General features: G+C 33.9%; 1 protein-coding gene and 1 long non-coding RNA gene across 19 annotated transcripts in view; one reads left to right on the plus strand and one right to left on the minus strand.

The window, feature by feature from the left end:
• SOX5 (SRY-box transcription factor 5) overlaps window positions 1–21,582 on the plus strand; it is a 994,522-nt gene that overhangs the window by 441,574 nt on the left and 531,366 nt on the right. The gene's annotated exons all lie outside the window — the stretch shown is intronic.
• Window positions 9,599–21,582, minus strand: part of LOC144297090 (uncharacterized) — a 118,331-nt gene continuing 106,347 nt past the window's right edge. The window contains exons 5-9 of one of the 3 annotated variants that reach the window (XR_013364145.1): window positions 19,926–19,985; window positions 15,609–15,669; window positions 12,111–12,164; window positions 11,049–11,145; window positions 9,599–9,801 (exon numbers count right to left, since the gene is read on the minus strand). This is a non-coding gene — a long non-coding RNA (uncharacterized LOC144297090). Of the gene's footprint in view, window positions 9,802–11,048; window positions 11,146–12,110; window positions 12,165–13,449; window positions 15,670–17,382; window positions 18,205–19,380; window positions 19,473–19,925; window positions 19,986–21,582 lie in introns of those variants that run through there. The other 2 variants (XR_013364144.1, XR_013364143.1) reach the window with 2 other exon arrangements.

Genomic DNA, 21,582 nt, shown 5'->3' on the forward strand with positions numbered 1-21,582 from the left:
GAGAAGATTGTGTTGTTAATGAGCTACAATAAGCTCATATCTTCACTACATCTTGCACATAATCTTTTATCCCATATTTAAGAAATACTACCCAAATCATCAGTCAGAGCCTAACTTAGATACAGAATATTGACTTGTTTGTATGTTATATAAAGATCCATGAACAATTCTTTCATAGGTTAGACTATTTTATAATGCTTTTATACTTTATTCTTTTCAGTTCAATTGAGAATTAAGGTAGTGATATCAAGGGGGAAGTATCCCTTGAAGGTATTTGAGTTCCTGAAAACCAAGAAGACTGATAATTTACAAAATGTAACACAAAGATTAGTGTTTTCTCAAAGAAAAAAAAATGGCTGCATAGATAACATCAACAATTTACTCCTAATGCTTCCTAATTTATTCTTGTATATGAACTTCTTGTACAACTTATAACAATTAGAGGCACACTTTAATTTGCTTTGCAATTTGAACTTTGCAATAACAGTGTGTTTCTATTATGGGTCCTCAGGAAGACTCTTGGGTTCGACCCGAGTTTGTCCTTCTTCACATCCTCACCCTTCCTATGTTAGCAAGGCCTATTAGTCAGGGATTTCATTTTACCACCTCAAAACTGCTAAGGCAACCTTGTCATCGTAATTTTCACACTCTTTCTTTTTCTTTGTTCTATATGTCAGTGAAATCTTATCTCCACAGTCTTCTGTCATAGGTTAATAGCTTGGAACAAAGTTCAATTAGAGTCTCTAACATAATAAAACAAAATGCACAGATGAAAAAATCAGTAGCCACTGCTCTTCCCTGTACTTGATTTAACTGCTGTTTGTTGAATTTTGCCCATTAGTGAAACTGAATTAGTGGATTTGATGGGAAATGTAAAATGTGTGCATTCACATGGATTTGGGTGACCTCAAAGCAACTGTGCTGTTCTAGAAGATGTTCCAATGACTTTGTAATACTCTGGAAAAGTTCTTAATATAGATTTTGTTCTCTTACTAATGTGGCATTTAATTGTATTGTTAAACCCAAAACTCTAAATAATGCATGGATATTTAACATCTGAACAGTACCTTAACATTTTTAAGCTTTTTGCAAAGAAATATTGGTTCATTTCCATATACTGCATTTATTCAATTAAAGTAACCTTTGCTAACAGATTAAAGCCATGGGTCATTGTCTTTTCTTATTCTACTCATGCTGCTGTCTATTCAAGGTCATCTGGAAATTATATAGCAGAGAAATTTTCCAAAGAAATAAATATTATTAGTGCAAATTTACTAGCTAGATTATTTGAGAAGAAATATATTGACACCATTGAACATTTTCAACAATCCCACTGCCATCACTTTCTCTTCTTCTACTCAATGAGCTGTTAAAAGACACAATTTGTTGTACTATGTAGCTAACAAGAAATAAATAACATGTAGCAGGTGCTACACAGGAAGGCACTGAGTGTTATTGTACTAACTGTGCCTGACTAATTCTAGCCAAAACAACAATTCTGTATTCAGTAAAGAAGAACAGATAATTTAATGGATATCTGGAGCCTCGTTGTTTGTAATGTCAGGGTTATACTTGAAAAACAGAACCAAGTGAGAGACATCGGCTAGAGGAAATACTCTGCTACAGAGCTGTGTACAAATTCATAAGAATCCAATCCAATGGAAGGTAATGGCACCACAGATGATTTAAACTATTGAGTAATCCAAATCTTTTTCTATATATTTTTAAAAAGAACTATGTGATTATTTTGGCATGGATCTACCCCATACGCCTACTTCTTTTAGCTTAATGTTAAAAGTAGCTTGCATTCCCTGAGTACATCATATCAATTTATGCTAAAGTGAGGAGAAAGCTGGAAATAACATTTTGACATTCATAGTCTGCAGAGAAGATAGAGATTTTGAATGATGTACATATTTGTTTTATCTCTCCTACTGATAAGTCAGTATCTATTTTTCTGATCATTTTGTTTTCCAATAATTACTAATTATTACAGTAGCATTTATTATATGTTAAAAACTCTGGACAGAACAAAACGTAAGTCAAATGAGATCTTGGTCTGGCAACTGTGTTCTACTGGTGGCAGTAGACAATTGTTAAGTTAAAAAATTGTTAAGTAATTATAAACTGAAATGAGTGTTAGTGATTAAGAAAATAAAGAGTGAGCACACACTTAGAGCTTCTAGAGGAAGGTTTTCTTTGAGATTTGAGCTGAAGGATGAGAACGGGTCATAAGAATCGCAGAGGACAGTTTTCCACATTTGGGACAGCAAGTGAGCTATCTTGAGGATGAGTGCGATGTGCCAAGTTCAAGGAGCAGGAAGAAAGCTGGTGTGGTTGGAGCATCACAACTGGTGTGGAGCATACTTTTAGAAGATAAAATTGGAGAGGTGGGCAAGAGCCAGACCTTTCCTTCTCATAGGAACATGGCTCCTGGTTACTACTACCCTTGGTCAATATGAGTTCAGAAGCTGGGCAATTCTTTCTCTCCGGGGACAAAGGGCTGTATAGGGAGAGGCTGGAGAACGTAAGACCTAAGAGTTTAAGACAAACTATATAATTTCTGGGAAGAAAAGTTACTTTACTAAAGGTAATTTTGCTTTTGTTCTCACACTTTTAGATTCCTTTTGATGTCCAAAAAGAACATGTAGCTTATCAAAGCAGTTGAAGCATTCAAATCCATTTAAGCACTGTGACCATTTCTCAAAACTTTCCTTGTTAATAAGTCCTGTAATTTATGGATAGAGCCAGCCCATCAGGGGGTGAATGGACTCAGTAAAGGGATCAAACTAATACCAATGTCTCAAGCAGTGAAACTTGTGTATGTTTTTGTGACTGTGTTTGTGTGCGTGAATGGTTTTGTTAAGTAGTATCCTAAAGTAAATATTTCCAAAGCAGTCTTACCTCTGCAAATTAGGATAAGACTAAAAATAGAAGATTGGCATTGGAAACTCTAGGAGCAGGAAATTTATAATAGAGGATTCATGCTGAAAAGTACTAAAGTAGATATTAATAGACCTGAGTGGTTAAATGAGGAGGCAAGCACTAACATTTTTTTAGTTAAGCTCTACCTGTAACCAATTGTTAGTAACAAAGGGTTTGTAATGACTTGCAAAAGTTGTTGACCCCTACTTATTTCCATTAATTATCATACCACTTAAGTGACTAAAATTGATGGAAAGGAAAATAATGAAGTAAATTATCATAGGTGTGACAGAATATTATAGATTCTCAGAACTCAGTTCTCTGTAAATACTCAGAACTCCTCTAAAAGTAGAGCAAGAACTGATTGAAATACAAATATGCTTAAAAGTTTAAATAGCAATAATATGAAATGGATTACAGAGTGGACTTTAAATTTAAAAAAAGATGCAGTGAAATGAGACTTCTGTCGTGTTGCATTAAAAATAATGCAATAATGGGGATCCCTGGGTGGCGCAGCGGTTTGGCGCCTGCCTTTGGCCCAGGGCGTGATCCTGGAGACCCGGGATCAAATCCCACGTCAGGCTCCAGGTGCATGGAGCCTGCTTCTCCCTCTGCCTATGTCTCTGCCTCTCTCTCTCCCTCTATATGACTATCATAAATAAATTAAAAAAATATTAGAAATAATGCAATAATGAAAGTCGCCAGTTTATTCCGGGATGTACATCAAGTGAGAGTGTGATAGTAGTGTATATATCATGAAGATAAAACATTTGGGTACCAATCATATAAAGAGACTGTTCACATTCCTCACTTGCTTACTTGCTGATTTAGCTTCTGAAAAGCTAATATTAGTGCTGCATGACTGCATATTTACATACAAAATAAGGCAAAATCCTTTTTGCAGAATTGATCTTTAACTGACACTGTATGCAAATATTAACTCCCAATGAATCAAATATCTAAATATAAGGGCTAAAAAACTATAAAAATACTAGAAGAAAATATATGGTTAAAACTTTATGAAAATGATTTGGGCAGTGGTTTCTTAGACGTGACACCAAAAAGCACAAGCAACAAAATAAAAAATAGATAAAGCGGGCTTCATCAAAATTAAAAACTTTTGTGCATTAAAGGACATTATCAAGAGAGCAAGGCCATAGCCAACAGAATGGGAGAAAACATTTGCAAATTGTGTAGGGTAAGAGTCTAGTATCTAGACTATATAAAGAACTCATAACTCAACAGAAAAAGTACAGACAACTCAATTAAAAAGTAAGCAAAAGACTTGTGTAAACATTTTTGCAAATAATATATACAAATGTCAAATAAGTACATGAAAAGATGCTCAATGTCATGTCATTAGGGAAATACAAATCAAAACCACAATGAGATACAACTTTATATCTACCAGGATGGTTGTAATAATAATAATTTTAAAAAATAAGAAGTGTTAGTAAGGATATGGAGAAATTGGAACACTCATACATTGCTGATTGGAATGTGAAATGGTGTAGCCACTATGGATAGTAGTTTGGCATTTTCTCAAAAAGTTAAAGTTACTGCATGACCTAGCAATTTAATTCATAGATATATATCCAACAGAAATGAAAGCATATGTCCCCACAGAAACTTTTACACAAATGTGTAAATGTATACAGCAGCATTATTCATAATAGCTAAAAGATGGAAACAAACCAAATGTCCATCATTAGATGAATGGAAAAATAAAATGTATTATGTATACACAATGAAATATTATTTAGCCATGAAAAAGTAGGGAATTTTCACACCTGCTACAAGATGGATGAACTTTAAAGACAGTATGTTAAGTGAAATAAGACATTCATAAAAAGACAAACATTGTATGATCCCACATATATGAAGTGCCTAGAGTAGTTACATTTGTAGAGACAAAAGATAGAATGGTGAGGGAGCCCAGGGGAAGGGCAAAGGAGGAGTGTCTGCTTGATGGGTGCAGGATTTCATTTTGGGATGATGGAACTTTTGGGGAACTGATAGAGACTGTGGTGCATAACATTGTGAATGTACAGTTGATTCTTGAACAATACAGGTTTGAAATCCTTGGGTCAAATTATTCTAGCTTCCAAGATTGGATGGGAGATTGGGAGCGTTCTGGGTGGTATGGCTCTAGACCACATTTTCTTTTTTCTAACTTTCTTTATTATAAGAATACAGTATACAATACATACAATGTACTAGACACATGTGAATCAACTGTTGGTGTTATTGTTAAGACTTCTGGTCAACAGTAGGCTGCTATTAGTAAAGTTTTGGGGGAGTTCAAAGTTATATGTGGATTTTCTACTGTGAGAGGAGATGGAATCCCTAACCCTTGTATTGTCCAAGGCTCAACTGTATTAAAAGCCATTGAACTACACACTTTGAAATGGTTAAAATGGTGAATTTTACATTATATGTATTTTACCACATACACCCAATGATAACAGCTAACAATGAAAAGAATTGATCCTTGAGCTTGATTCTAATCAGCAAGAACGAACTGTTTTGGCTAAGAGGTTGATTAAGGTAATCTTAGAATTCAGTGTTAGATTTTAAGAAGGAGGAGTCTAAAGGAATGAGTTCTATTTAAAAAGTTATTTTGGGAATGCCTGTGTGGCTCAGCGGTTGAGCATCTGCCTTTGGCTCAGGGCATGATCCTGGAGTCCCAGGATCGAGTCCCACATCAGGCTCCCTGCAAGGAGCCTGCTTCTTCCTCTGCCTGTGTCTCTGCCTTCTCTCTGTGTCTCTCATGAATAAGTAAATAAAATTAAAAAAAAATAAAAAAGCTATTTTTGACAGTACAAAGAGACCCTAGTGCAGAAGAAAAGGAAGAAGTATCAGAAGTCCTTTGTCAGGGAAGCTGAAATCTAGACTTGGTTCAAATTTGAAAAAAAAACAAACAAACAAAAAAAAAAACTAAGGAGAGGGCAAGCCAGTGGAGAAAGTTCCCCAACATTATATTGGGTGAGAAAGGAGGAGTTTAATTACTTGAGAAAGATAATATTATATTGACAGAGTTAAGAAAGAAAACACACTATACAAATTCTATTTTATTTAACTGTAAAATCCAGTAATTTATAGTTGTCTTTTTTTTTTTTTTTTCCTTTCTTCTGCTTTTTGGAAGCCTATTTTTCCTGGAATAATCAAGAAGTCTCTCTCTTTCTCTCTGTCTCATGTCTCTCTCACACACAATCTCTGTGTGTATGTATGTATATGTGTGCATGCATGTGCACATGTGTTTTTGTGAGTGAAAGATGAGATGGTGAGTGATGAAGAGGATTTGTAATGCCTTTTCATCCAGACTATCACCAACCATTCCCAAAGGGAAGAGGTACTTGTAAATGATTTACTTGGGGAAACAAAAGAAAGGAGGAAGTAGCTAAGACAATTTTGAAGAAGCACAGATTTGGGGATGACTTTCTCTAAAACTTCATTATTTATTATAAAGCCAAAAAAATAGTATGAAATTTGCTTTAAGTCCATCATATAGAACAGAGAGGGGGAGACTTGAGAGTCTAGAAATAGTTAAATTCATATATGGAAGCATCATACTTGACCATGGTGGCATTAAAAATTTGTAGGGAAAGTATGGCTCTTCAGTACATGGTACAAGGACAATTGGTTATCCATATGGAAAAAAGTAAAATTAGATCCTGGTGACAGAATAAATTCCAGGTGGCTTAAAAATCTGGAAGTGCAAAGCAAAACTTCAAAAATTCTACAGTTAAAAACTGGAGTATTTTTATGACCTCAAGTCAGGGAAGGATTCCATAAAGGAAAAGACTAGTAAATTTTGCCTTATTGAAAGTGCATTTTCAATACATCAACAGGGATCATTAAGAAACAAAACAAAAGAATAAACCACTAACAGGAGATATTGGAAAACCTATAGCCACCAAACAGTAAGCATTTAGAACTTTAGCAGTAGAAAAAAAGACAAACAAACTAATAAAAAAAAATGGGCAACAAGAACAAACAGGCATTTTACAGAAGAAGAAATGTAAGTGCCCAATAAAATTATCTACAACTTCACTAGTTATGATAGAAATTCAAAGTAAAGTAACATAGCTTTTCAAACCCATCAGATTGAGGAAAATGAATGACAATATCGGTATTGAAGGGCGAAGAACAGTGAGAGCTCTCCTACAATTTTAGTGGCAGTGGAAATTGGTACAGTCATTTTAGAGAGCAATTTGGCAATATTTGATTGGAAGAAAATGAACAACTGAAATATTTCCAACAGACAAAAAATATAAGATTTATTCATATAAGAGTTAAAATGAATGAACTAGAATGACAAGTAACAATACTGATAAATATGAAAATGTTATATTCTTTTGATATAATGAGTCCTTTTTGAATAAAATGGAGAAAGGCTACTTTGAATGTGTTGATCATGGATCACACAGTTTGGTGAAATTTTAACTGATTGGTTGGCCATAACCATGAAGTATTGATTAATGGATTGGTTAAGGAAGGTGCATCCATTAACTTTCTTGATAATTAACAAACCACCTCAAAACTCAGTGGCTTTAAGCAGCCACCATTTTATTTAGCTCATGATTTTGCGGGTTGTCTAGAATTACTGAGACTACTTGGCCAGTTGAGGCCTCTCACCATGTGGTCTTACATCTTCTAGTAGATTAGCCTAGGCTGCATGTGCCAATATCTGGGTTTCAAAAACCAGCAAGAGTGGACACATCCCAAAGCACAAGTACTTTCTTGGACCACTGCTATTGTTCGATTAAGGGTTGGGGAAATAAACATTATCACTTAATAGGAGGGGCTGTAAAGTAACATTGTGAAAGGGTATTCATATAGATATGGGAAAAAATTGTGGACATTTTTACAGTCAATTACAGGTGTCTTTACACAGGTATCTTGCCTTGGTCTATGAAACTTTTATATCAGTTCCTTGGATAATGGTCCTTAACTTAGGGTTAGCTCAAGATGCCACTTTTAGTAGAATGGTTTTACCCCCAATTTTAGTACAAGGACCATTAGATCTAACCAGTTTCTGCCAGAAGAATCTTTAGGTTTTCTGGGCCTGACCATCTCTAAAGTGGTATGATTTACTGGGGAGGCAGACTACCTCAAGGGATGCCACATGGTTCAGCCTGTAAAAGTTAGAACAGATATCACTTCCCAAGACTGGATAAGAAGTATGATATTCTGCGTGTCAAATAATGTATAGACCCTGTTGGGGAGAGAGTCCTCCTTGGTGGAGTCATTAAAGTAAATCCAATGAAATAAAATCAGTAGCATTAGCCTAGGCCTTGAAAATAAATTGCTTTTCATTAGAGAAGCATTCTTACCCTGAAATAGCAGAGAGGGAAGAGAATGAATAGAAGAAATTTTGCCACACCCACTTTCCTGTAACCTTGAGAACTTTCCTCTGGAATAGGGATGGGATGAAAACCTATGCCCTTGAGGTCAAATGGACTTTGCTTCTTCTATGGCACCAATGTTCTGGGTGGACTTTGGTTGAAAGTATGCAGCTGTATCCAGCTAAGCAGAACCACCTTAGCTTCTAACTAATAAAAGATATTGGGAGTTGGGGGAGGGGAGGGGAATTGAAGAGGGATAGGGGCCCCCAGGGAGGGAGCAGACAAGGAAAGGATATGCCAAAACCTTAATAGTTACCATCCATTTGGTAGCTGAGCTACGAGTCATCAATGTTTTCTTCTTTATGTTTTATGAAGTTTTCAATAGCTATAATGAGCATATATCATATTAAAAATCAGAGGGAAAAGAAACTTTCTCAGAGACAGGATTTAATTTGGGCCAGATACTGTACATTATTCGCATTTATACCTCATACCCATTTTAATCCTATATAGGTGCCACTCTAAATGTTTATTGAATGCATGTTAAAATTATAGGGAGTTCAGTTAGGCTCAGTCTGAGAAAGAATTTTCTAGGATGTAAAGTAGTTCAAAAATGCAGTGCTCTGTCAAGCAGTAAATGCCATCCCGGAAAGCACCCAGACAGAGGCTGGATTAAACAAGCAATACCTTGGAAAGAGTTAATAGTCTGATTGCAGATTTCAGGTAAGGCATCATGGGGGAGCTTGCATTAAATAGATGAGTAGAATTTCAGTAGGTATAAAAGGAGGGGGTTGGTGGAAATGAAAGAATAGTTTTTAAAAAATGACTAGATGACTCCAAAAGCCCCCACCTAAGATTTCCATATATCACAGCTTGAAAGATTGGATTCTTTTAAATAAAAATTCTGTAGTTTCGATCTTAGCATGGATTTCCTTTATGCTAGCAAATCGTTTCTGCCATTTGCCTCTATCATCGCATTATTGGACTGTTTTTAATAAATTTATTATATGATAGTATCCCCTATTCACTTTGTACCTCTTCTTTTTTATGAATATTTAATTTATATTTTCTACTTTTAGAAACTTCTCAAATGTCAAATTTTGCCGTTGGTTTTATGTAGAAAGACACCACTGATACGATGTATGACAATATGTCATTCATAATTTTGTTATGATATAGAATTATATTACATTCATATTCTATATTCCTTTTATTGTGTGTGAGCTTAAATACAAGACCTGTGATATTTAAGAAACATCAATACCTACTGTGTATTCCTTTGAGAAGTCGAGCATGTCTGAAATATTGTGATTTCTTGTCAGGCAATGTCACAAAGCCAGTTTATTTTTTGAATTGGTGAACAAAGAGCCAAACTTAAGAATGCTCTTGGGCTTTGTTCTTCAAAAGTTGTTCTGAATGACAATTAAAAGAAAGAAAGTAAAGAAAATATAGCAGCAGAACTCTTGCTCACTGGAATGTTTTTCAGGTTTTTCCATAAGGTGTCGACAGTTCTCTGTCAACTCGTAGGCTTGAAAAACAAAAAGCAGTCGTTTTTGTCAGGTGTTCAGCAGCATCCCTCCCCAAATCCTCTCAAGTGCACAGAACTCTAGTTCAGATATTTCAGTGTTATGTAATTTAGTGTGTCTCTAAATGTCATTCCTTACTATCTCATGATTTGCTTTCAGATTGGATGCCTACAGCTTACCGCCAATTACCCTGAAGTGTTTAAGGCACATATCTTGCTGTGTCTGACATTGAGAGTATATTGGTAAAATTAAGCTGTTAACAAAAATAACTTTTTCACTAACTTTTATAGTAAAAGATGCAGGCATTTTGGATATATTTTAATCAAATATTCCCATTTATCCGTATATTTGTCCAATATTTTTTTTTTTCACTGAGGGAGCTCCTTGACCATATAGTTACTGTCTTATTTCTGTACCTTTGTTAGAGATAATCATATTGATATATAATTTTATTGTCTCACTTATTGGCATTGTATTTGTTTCTTCTGCTCGTGGGGTGTTTTAATCAGTGTTATTTTACCAAACAGTAAGAAAGAACACTTTATAATTCCAGAAGTGCTCTTGATTGTCATATAGAAATGTCAATGAACATGAGTTCATGCTTTCTTTCTGTTAACCAGTTATCATACCCAAGTGAGGTAAATAATTACTTTTACTAAATTTCAAATTAGGGTTTTGGAAAAGACACTAGCAAATGACAGATTCACTGTTTCCTTCAAAATCAAGATGTAAGTAAATAAAAAGTACATGAAAATAAGACTTTTAATAACACATTTTTAAAATAATAGGCAATCTCCATTTTATGGTAATTTCTCCAATTTATGGTGATTTTTAAATCACATATGATTCTGTTAATCATGTAAAATATTTAGTCTTTAAATGTCAATTTTGGGCATGCTGATTGTCTATCCTTAAATTGTTCTACTTGCTTTTATGTATCAATTTCTTTCACTGAAGGAAAAAATACCTATATGCTTTCCGTTTCCTATGTAATAGAGGTGGTATAACTAAAAAGCCATTATAACTACTTTATATAAACTCTTTTATTATACCAAACACTTGTAGAGAGCCAACTAACTTTACAGAAATGAAGAAGGAAATATAGTAGCTGAGAATCCCCACATTCAGAATACATCTTCCATTTACTTTAACTATTCAGGTCTCATCTTAAAGAATTTCTTATAGGAATCTCTATGGCAATCTGGTGTTTAGACCAGAGAGGAAAGCACATAAGGCATGGGCATTTTACCAGTCTTTCTGCTCTTTGTCATATGCTGTTTGGTTATCACCTAGAGGGTACTTCTGTGCCTCAATTTCCCACATTTATCAAAGATGACAATATAGCTCTGTAAGATATACATTTAAAAAATTAACAAAAATTAAATTTCTATTTGGTTAAATTTTTTTATGATCATATATAAGTTCCTAATATTCATATATAAATATAAAACCTAAAGCTCATTCTTTAGAATGGCAGGGCATTAAAATATTCATGCCAGTTTTTCCAATATATCAATTTATGGGACTAGATCTGGCAAAGCTATCATTTGTAATGATGACTGGAATGCAGATGGGTTTTAGTGACTGTATATAGAAACTGGGGGGAAGGGAGTAGCAATCGTTCTTTGTTTTTTAGGATGAAGCAGAAAAATCTGCTCTCTCTTATATATGGAGGAATTTGTTAGAAGCAAGAGCTAAAATAAGGAATTATTGATCAGCTTGCAATTACATTTCTTTTATCTTACCTCTTCACTAATATTTTTATTCTCTGAAAATATATAGATATTTTTACACAGATATATTACTGACTTTTGGATGGGCACCAGTCATTTTCATTTGCAACCAGTATATTACTGAGTTGAGTCATCAGCAAATTTATTATAAATATCTCAGGCATAATTTTGTTACATTCTTAAGTAAATTGGAAATGATTCTCAACTATAGGATACCTATCTATGGGGTGCGATTCAGAAGGCCGAGTGAACAAGGCATTTTTAAAATACTTCTCTTTTGTATCCCTTATTAAGATTACTGCTATAATGGACTACAGTTGTTGATAGGATTGTGTAATATTTCTCAAATGTGTTGAGATGAAAAGTTTGCACATGATTCACTGATATAGGGAATAAAATGATGTTTTACCAATGTAAGAATCTATAGCCATCTTCAAGTGAAAACAGCAAATCATCTGAACTGGTAGTGAGTGATTAGAAGGTGGATAGATAGAGGGAAGACTAAAATTAGCCTGTAGTGTTTAATACATCATTCAAAATATCTTAATTAATATTAGATTGCCAGATTAATCACTTACATTCAAGTAATCAAATCCATATGTGCGTGCCTCTGCCTCCTCTCGGTGGTTCCCCTGTTCACCAAATAGTATTTTATTGTCTCTTCCAGATTCGGCATATGCAGGGAAATGTTTGATAGCTCAGTGTCAAACCTCACCAAGAAAGCTTTTAGTAGCAGAAACTGTGATACTATACTGTTCTTATATTAATGAAAGAACTTATCCTATTATATAAATGATAACAATAAACAATTGCTAAAACAGCTTCTCCAGAGCTCATAATTACAGGGAACAGGGGGAAGTTCAGTCTATTCAAAATGAACCTTTTCCATTAAAATCTACTTCCACCATTAGATCGATATTGAAAATATGTAGGATCAATATATTTTTGGTTCATTAGCTCTATGTTGATACAACCTTGACTTAGCAGGAAGAAAAGCTGAGATTTATGGTAGGGGGAATCTATACTTTCTCTTAGGATTTCTAAAATACAAGGTCAGAGATCCTCACCCATTGTTCACACCTCTCCTGGGGGAAATTCCTCCTCCTGAATTTTGGCCCATTTCTGAGATATCAGCCGGAGGAAGTGTGAGGAGTAAAGAGCTCTGTGTCTCTCTTCATTACACGGAAACCCTGTTGGCTCCATTTGTAGTGGAGGGAAACAAGAGATACTTTGATTTTTGCCTGTTTGAATAAATGGAGGCTGTAAATATTTAGACCAATCTATTTTTCACATACTAACTCCCTTCCATATTTTAAAAGGGGAAAAAAATACTTAAGAAAAGTGGCATGTGATTGTTTCCATACATTCTAAATGCACTCTCTACAATAGAAAATTAAATGATTTCAGAATTTATAACTAGGAGTTACACCTTAACTTGAAGTTAGTTGCTCCCCCAATATATCACATTCATAATCACTTCTCAGAGTATTTGCTTTCAGGTGGAATAAAAAGCATATAATCTGCCATTTTAATCATTTTATCAGAGATAAAATAAATTCATCTTGCCCAGGTAAACCTTTACACCCTAGTAACCAAGTAAATCAGCCTGACACTTGTAAGCAAAGCACCTGATTAGTTTTATTCCATATACTTTAATAAACATATAGGTAAAAATAGAAATGAGAAGATAAGTAATAAAGATAAAGAATATTTATTGCTTCATATTACTGTTTAAATATATGCACAGGGTGGGTGTTGCAATTAAACCACAACATCTGTCTTTGAATATTTGTCAATACAACCTTTTTCTTATCAACACATTTCACTCATACTTATGATTAAAATTTTAGTAATTTGTGGAACAATAACTATTATTATTGCTAATGATTATATAATGAAAACAACCTAAAAGTGTGTGTGTGTGTGTGTATGTATATATATATATATATATATAGAGAGAGAGAGAGAGAGAGAGAGAGAGACTGAGAGAGAAAGAGAGAGAATAGACTTGGTAGTTCTTTAAACATGTGGTTATAGTGTAGCTGCCTGGGCAGTGTCCAACATGTAGAAACATATGCAGAAGCCGTTGGTACTAGGTACTTAAATGCATATTTAAATCATTTTAAAAAACCAGATCATTCTAAATTTTGTGAAAACATGATATTTATATGTCATTTTTGTTTAAAGATCTTGGAACCCTGTATTTGGTACTTTCAGAAGGATTCTTGGAATATTGCTGTGACAAAAATAATGATTCATTGAATGAATGAATATAACATTCTAAACCTTGAATATTTGATTATGATTTTTTTGTATTCTACAGTCACATGTTCACTGAGTTTGAAAATACTCACCAACCTTAGTGAATTTGTATATAATGACTAATTTAAAGAGAGAAAAAAAAATAAAGCAGAACTGTTTTCCTGAATGTTTTTACTCTGGACCACACAGACTCCATAGAGAGAACTATAGTTCCTAGAAATGAAATAATAACATGATTTTTAAGTTTTGGTTTTGTGGATGAAGCATCAATACCTGGGAAATAATTTCTCAAGTTTTCTCCTACTCTCTAGCTCCATTAATATATTTTGAAACTAATTTTTCCTAAGGCAGTTTACTCTTTCCCCTACACCTCTTCCACTTCTTGTTTTCGAAATTCTATAATCCAAAGTCTGTGAGTTTAAGATTATTTTAAAAACAAGCAAATAGGTTTTCTATTCTTGGGACATTTCTACAAGTACTGGGTGAGTTTAGCACTGTGCTCTCCACTGTTTCTTGAATCATATCTTAAGGGAAAAACATTCTAAGGCCATACAGCCTGCAGTGTATACTGATTTTTACCCAATACTTCAGAGGTTTTAAATTATTTCCAACCAGGACTTTCTTAACTAAGGTTTATTTTGACAATGAAAAAAATGTACAGTGTTTTCTCTCCCTTAACCGCCAAATTATGTTTGCCAATGCTGCCTTTGGAAGCAAAGACCGTAGTAGGTAAAACGGTTTTAAAATCATTTTGAATACTCTTGGCTTTCTTAACTACCCAAAAGAAAATTTTTGATTTGGCAAAACTAGTTTGAGTTGAGAAATGTTTTAAGAAGTGTTTTACTACCAAGTAAAATATTATTAGTGTAATTTAAACATTTTGTCTATTTCTTTTGTTTTTGAGCACAGGCTTGCTTGTCTGTGTGGATAACTTACATTGTTTATCTTTCCTTTGGTAATTTTTTTACTAGTTTAAATGTGCTGAGTAACTTTTATTTTGAGGAGGGCATCAGAGGGAGGGATGTTTTCAGAATTAATTTCTTTGTTCATTAATAATAGTTCCTTGTATTTTCTTTGCCAAAAATTAATAGTAGTTTTTATTCTCTGTTAATGACAAGGTTTTTTTTTTTTTTTCAAAATAGAAGAATCTTTTTCTTCTTTCAAATATGACACATTTGAAATCATTGCTGGAATATCTTTCTAGATACACCTCTCTCCCATTTATTCAGAAGTTATTGCCCAAAGGAGCATGGATTATGTGTTTGTGAGATTTAATCAGCCCATGACCACTGATATACATGAATATTATTATAGTCAAATAATTAACAAAACATAGTTATATTAAAAAGTATGAAATTAAATCTTAGTTTAACATGATACTTCCAATAATTCTTTGTGAGTAAGAAGGAGGGCTTTGAGGTCAGAATGCTTATCTAACAACTTTGATGCTTACACTGGCTGAGACCTTAGGCAAGTTCATTTACCTCAAAAATGGGCACAGTCATTGCACCTAACTCAGAGCTATTGTGAGACTTGATGGAGATAATGTATATGGAATGCGTAGAAAGTTTAGCCTGAGCCCCAGACTCAACAATATAGCTTTCACATGCCTGAAGGTGGCCAGTTGAGGACATAAATAGAGTTGAACAGAGCTGACATTCACCCCTTGCACCTCTTGCTAGCCATGCTCTTGCTTGCTGGACAAGGTCTATCAGAAGGAGATGTCCTCGTATTTTGACCAAAGTTACCGAGTAAGAATGTGGTGCCTCAGCAGGTCAGCTGTCTTTATTACTGTCTTAGATAAGAACACATACCCTCCTTTTGCAGGTGGTCCCGAGTGATTTTGAAGTCAGCCTGTCTTCCCAAAATCAGTAGCTAGAAATTGAATAAAGCAGATATCTAAGTGATTGTATTTAAGATCCATTTAGCATCATTGATGTTCTATAAAGCTTATGAATCAGTAGAAAGGTAGCTATCATAGTTAAGATTTCACATTTATAATAAGGTAAGCCATGGGATAAGACTATAATAGGACAGCTATTAAAGGATAGTACACACCTTTTGAATTTCCACTGGGGTTGTAGAATAAAATAGGAGGTAGAGCATGACTAGAAATTATATGAGGAGGACCATTCTTTGAAATTAAAGATGATAATTGGTAATAACTACACAGTACTTGGTAGGATGGTTGGATGTTCGAAGTGGTGAAGTACCATATTTATGTTTTCTTGGATTCTGAGGTAAATGTATAAAGAAATATTTTTAAACTGAAATTTCGTTTTAAAAATGTCACACATTTTAATTTTAATCAAAGGAAAATAAAAGGGCAAAATAAAGAATGGGGGATCTTAGGTCTTAGAAAGATACACAAAATATGAAATCTGTTGTATTTTGAAGCTAACACTGGAGAAAAAATGCAGGAGCTGCCCCATGTTTTCAGTTATACTGAGGAAATTAAGTGTGAATTCTAGCTTTCCAGGAGATCTCATGTAACCATTTTATTGATCTACCTTCACCCTTCTGCCCCTGAATCTAGACACAAATAGCATTATTCTTTTTGGGTCTCTCTTCCCTCTCTACTGCCTCTATTCACATATCACTTGGATATAAAGGTTGACAATTTCACATGGTTCAAGCATTTGTAGTTACAGCCAACCAGGTATATACCCATCTTGTCCTACACCAATTGATCATATTGAGGGTAACACTTAAGGCCCACTAAATACACTATGGCCCCAATCTAAATTTCCAGACCTGTCTTGCCTTAATCCCATATAAATAGCATTATTAGATAATGGGCCACTGAATATTCCTTGTTATGATCCACATGTTTCTGTTGCCTTCTGTGTTCCCCAAGGTTCTCAATCTCAGCCCTACTACACTTCCCATGATGCCTTTCAGATGGGAACTCAATAGCCACCATAAATTATATCCAGCCTGCCTGCCATAGTGGGAATTTGCACTTTCAATTTGTAAAGTGAAAGAAATCTTAAACGTATTTGTGTGTCTGAGCCCTTCATACAGTGTGAATGATTATACCAGTTTAGTTGTGTGTCATTCCAGCATATTATAAACTGCATTAAGATATTTTCAGTGTGTATCATACTTTACCATTGTTTGGTACAATGCCTGGCAGATAGCATATGCTTAATCCTGTAGAATAAATATTGGAGAATTTTGGGCTCAAGACATGTTTTCAACTACATACATGTGATTATATATATTTGGCCTTTATTATTCACAGCATAATATCTGGTGTCATACTATTAATATTTTTTTCCATCTGCTATAAGAAGGAGATCCCTTAATTCACTTCGGAATGTTTAATCTTATTGTTTATAGAAAGAAAAACTGAAAATTTTGTTACAAAATTAGTTGAATAAACTTGGAAAATTATCAGGCACTTGATTAATAAATGCATGTTTAGTTTGCATAACACTTGAAAATTTATATACTGTAAAGGAAATAGTCATATCAACATTTAAGCAATTATACAAATTATTTTCTGTAAAATAAGAAAAAGCCCTCTTTTTAAAAAATAATCTTTTTATTATTTACTTATACTTCTATTAACTTATGATCAGATAGTGTCACCTGTAAAAATTTATACTTTAATATTTGTTAAAGTTTTTTTGTGATTAAGCACACATATATTCTTGAAAACATAAGGTACAAAAATCCTATATACACCTATTAAATTGAACTTATTAATTTTATTATTAAATTTTCATTATGTTTATTTCATATACTAGATATGTCTGATTCCAAAGACGGAATATTAAATTCCTTCTCCACAATTAAAAAGCCCTCTTTTTAATGTCAGGCACCTGAGCATATCCAAAATAACTGGAGAACTTGTTGCCTTTGTTATCATTAAATATATTATTACAGCTTTATAAAATCATCAGATAGATGAGGTATACTCCTAATAATCAGTGGTTTAAAATAAATGTGAAGAAATAACTTATAAACATTATTAGTGATAAGAGGATTACCTGGTAGAAATCTCAACAGCACAGATATCTGTGGTTTAAATTAAAAAGGAAAATTAAGGAGGAAAAACAAAGGCAAACAGCACTTGTATACCAGCATTTCAGGTGAGGTACCTACATTTTCTTCTTATTTTTTCTTTCTCATTAACTGTGGAAACCCATAGAAATAAGTCTCTGTGCAGCTCCAACTGCCCCCACTCCATTTTAGATGGTATTTCCAATAAGGGTACTGTTTCTTGCAAAGAATATTACATCTCACTAATTGTCCTACAAATCCCATTCTTAATTAAAATCAAAATCTTCATCATAACAACTTTACTATATAGCTTGCAAATATGTGCTCTTCTTGTTTGTTTGGAGGACGATGCTCTGGATACATCTTTTTTTTTTTTTTTCCTTCGTTCAAAAAGGAGCAGCCCTGGTGAGAAAAATTTACAGCAATTGATTTTGTTTGTTTGTGGCTGCAGCCATAAAAACTCCCAAGCAAAACTAAATAGTGCTTGTGGGGCACAGGCGTGGTGGTTCATGGGTAAACAGTAAGTTTTATAATACTGTTAATGCTAGACAATAAGACAAGGTATAATAATTCCAATTTCATCATTTGTCTCCGTTTTGTACTAGATTGTACACTCCATCATGCATATGCTGGCTATAATGTGACATATTTAATTCTGCATTTAGTCTCTGCTTTGTTACACAGGCACGAAAATAGCAAGTCAGCTTCTCCAATGCCACGTAGCAGCCCTCTAACAACAACAACAGAAATCATTAAATACAAAATAAGTTTGAATAACAGTAATGGTGGGAAAATCTATCCCAGGGTCCATTCTTTTTACAGGGAGTTGGCAAACCAGGAAGAATAGACTTTGTCATGTGCAAATATGGTGACCATAAATGGTGCTGGAGGCTTTTCCATTGTCCCCTGAGTTTGCCATGAGAGAAAGCGGGTGAGAGAAAGAAAGACACGTTTGATAGAGTTGTGAAGAATGTTTGAATGGCTATTGGGTGTTGGGCATTGTCTTGCAGTGACCTCAATTCGGTACAGTAGAGACCCTTGAAAGCACTGTCTGAAGTCACAATACCACTATTCTCCTCCATTTACTAAAAGGGATTAGTTAAAAGGGTGACGTTCCGTGCAGAGAGTTCCAAGTATTCCATGAAACAAAAGGCTCTGAAATGTTTTTGAAGTTATTTTTAATTGAGTTGAACTAATTTAATAAAGGTCCTACGGAGGAAAAAAAAAATAAAGGAATGTGATTGTTTTATGATTCCTCACAGATGGAACGGACATTTATAGCATACTTTTCCTTTAGTGTTCCAGAGAACAGTAGCTCCATTTACAGCTACTGTTAGCAATTTAAAACTGCTCCAAAATGAAGTCTTTCAAGAAGTTGACAGCTTATAAATAAATCTGTCTGATAAAATTGAACATAAACTGCATCTGTGGTTAGTTTGCCAAAATTAATTCTACATTTAATTAGAGATAGCAGTCAAACATATTTAATAAAAAACAGTCTTGGAGAGTAAATCAAATGAAGTCAGATTTTAGCAGACGTTTTGCATTTTTTTGCAAGGAGTGATGAAATGACCTCACCTCTCTGATTCCCAGTTATATGGCAGCGTGAGCTCTGTAGCGTTATGGGGAAGCCAATGAGTTCACACTGCTTGGAAAGGTTCCTTGCTCAGCTTAGGGTAAAGAGAGAAAACGATCATTTTGTGATTTTGCTTGGTTCCATCATTAGATTTTACTTTGATGCCATATGTATTAAACTAACAAGTTAATAAGCATATTACTGCTAATGATTACAGAGACCCAGCTAAGGTAATCCTAATTTATATACATACCGGTAAATAGAATTGTTCTTAATTTTTTTTTTCCTGGCTTCCTTGCCAAGCTTGATTTGTTTGTTTTGTTTTAATTTAACCATCACAATAAGACATATTAAAATCATACACTAGCAACAATGCCATTTCTTCCCCTACAGAGACTTGGAAAAATCACCTTTGCTTATCAAATATTTGTGCTCCCTCCGCATGGTTTAAGCAATGTGGCATAGCTGTGGGATCCTGGGGAAGATGCAAAAGCACACAGATCAATCAGAATGCAGCAAACAATATTTTGGGACAAAAGTGACTTACAGTTCAAAGGGCAAAGAAGCAGATCTTCAAACATTGGAAGTTTCAACACAGTCCATAGTCCTGGGTGGAGTATACAGACAATAGACACTAGTATTAGCAATGACAGCTTCTTTCTTCTTGGTATAAAAATCATATATACTTCCCCAATGCATGCAAAAATTAAAGTCAATTAAACCAACTTTTATTTTGATCTTTTAAAGTAGTGGGATGTTACTTTCTAGTAATGAGGAAGAATGTAAGAAATGAGGTGGGAGATTATGTTGCTGTGCTTATTAGTTAATATCAAATTGGGATTAGACATTATACATTTATTTCCTGATCTCCTCTATATTCTTAGCCTTACAAACATAGAGATGGTTAATCTTTACTGAATATTTTCCCCAAATATCTATGTGTTTTGGTACAGGCAGTTATTATATGCAAAGGCATTTTTCCACTTCTTCAAGTTTTCCTTAGATATTTTGTCCTTTCAGAAGAGTATTTTTATTTTATGTACATGAATTTGCTCCCAACTAACTTTATCAAAATTTTGCTATTTTTTTAGAATAACAGGAAGTAAACTAGTATACTCTCATTCCTGAATTTGAACAATGTATTATTATTTTGAGGTTTGCTCTGTAAGCCTTCCATTGCTTGTACTCTGAATAAATGAAGTGATGGAAATGTGGACAACACACAAATTCTATCTGGCAGCCCCTTTTAGTTCTGCTTTGGAATAATTATGCTGTTTTAAAACCCAGAGGTGGACTTAAATACTAATGCATTATAGTGGTTTAATCACGTATCAAAAGACAAACAAGCTGTAGACTATAACCAGAAAAAAAGATTAAATAGCAGATATCTCAAAAAGAGGAATTGACCAACTCAATCATGCTATAAAATCGCAGTTATCATTAAGATATACCAAAGGACTGACTTACCTCCTTATTTTATATATTGGACCTGGAGAAATTATCATTTTAATCAATGGTTTCAAATTATTTATATGTTTTAATGCCATTGCATGACTAGGATGTTATTAATGCAACTTTGTGGATAAATACTAAATAACTTTCCTCTCATTTTAATAAAAATACACATAAAACAAACTTCTTCCTTAATTTGGGAAATATAAAAATATATAATAGTTATCATTTTTAGATCCTTGAGAAAAAACATTTTCCTCATTATTTTATTAATATATTTGTTGTAATTTAGAGAATAAATAGCTTTAGAAATCTGGGTTAACCATTACATGATTTCTTATGGTCTTCTTAGGAGTTGATTTTATCTCGGGCAAATCACTTATTCTCACTGGGTCAAGATTTCTTTATCTTTAAAGTGAAAATATTTACTAAATAAGTTCTAAAGCAGCTTCTTGGTTTCTAATTCCATGATTAGTGTATTCCTTTCCTTTCTACTTTTTCCCTCTCATTTCAGACAAATGTTACGTCTTTTCATCATTTTGGCAGATCATCATTCGTGACATTGAGCAGAGCAAAACTCATGGGGAAGAGAGATACAGTTTGCAACTAGACACAGTTGTAGTTTTTGCTGTATCATCAGATGTAAAAGATTAATGACAGAGAAGTATGTCAGTTGATGCAGAGGCACCAAGTCATAGTAACAGTATTTCTATTAAAATGGTTTTCTATACTGAATAAAACTTGTTATCCTT

This window comes from Canis aureus, chromosome 25 (genome assembly GCF_053574225.1).
Source record: "Canis aureus isolate CA01 chromosome 25, VMU_Caureus_v.1.0, whole genome shotgun sequence".
NCBI lineage: Eukaryota > Metazoa > Chordata > Mammalia > Carnivora > Canidae > Canis > Canis aureus.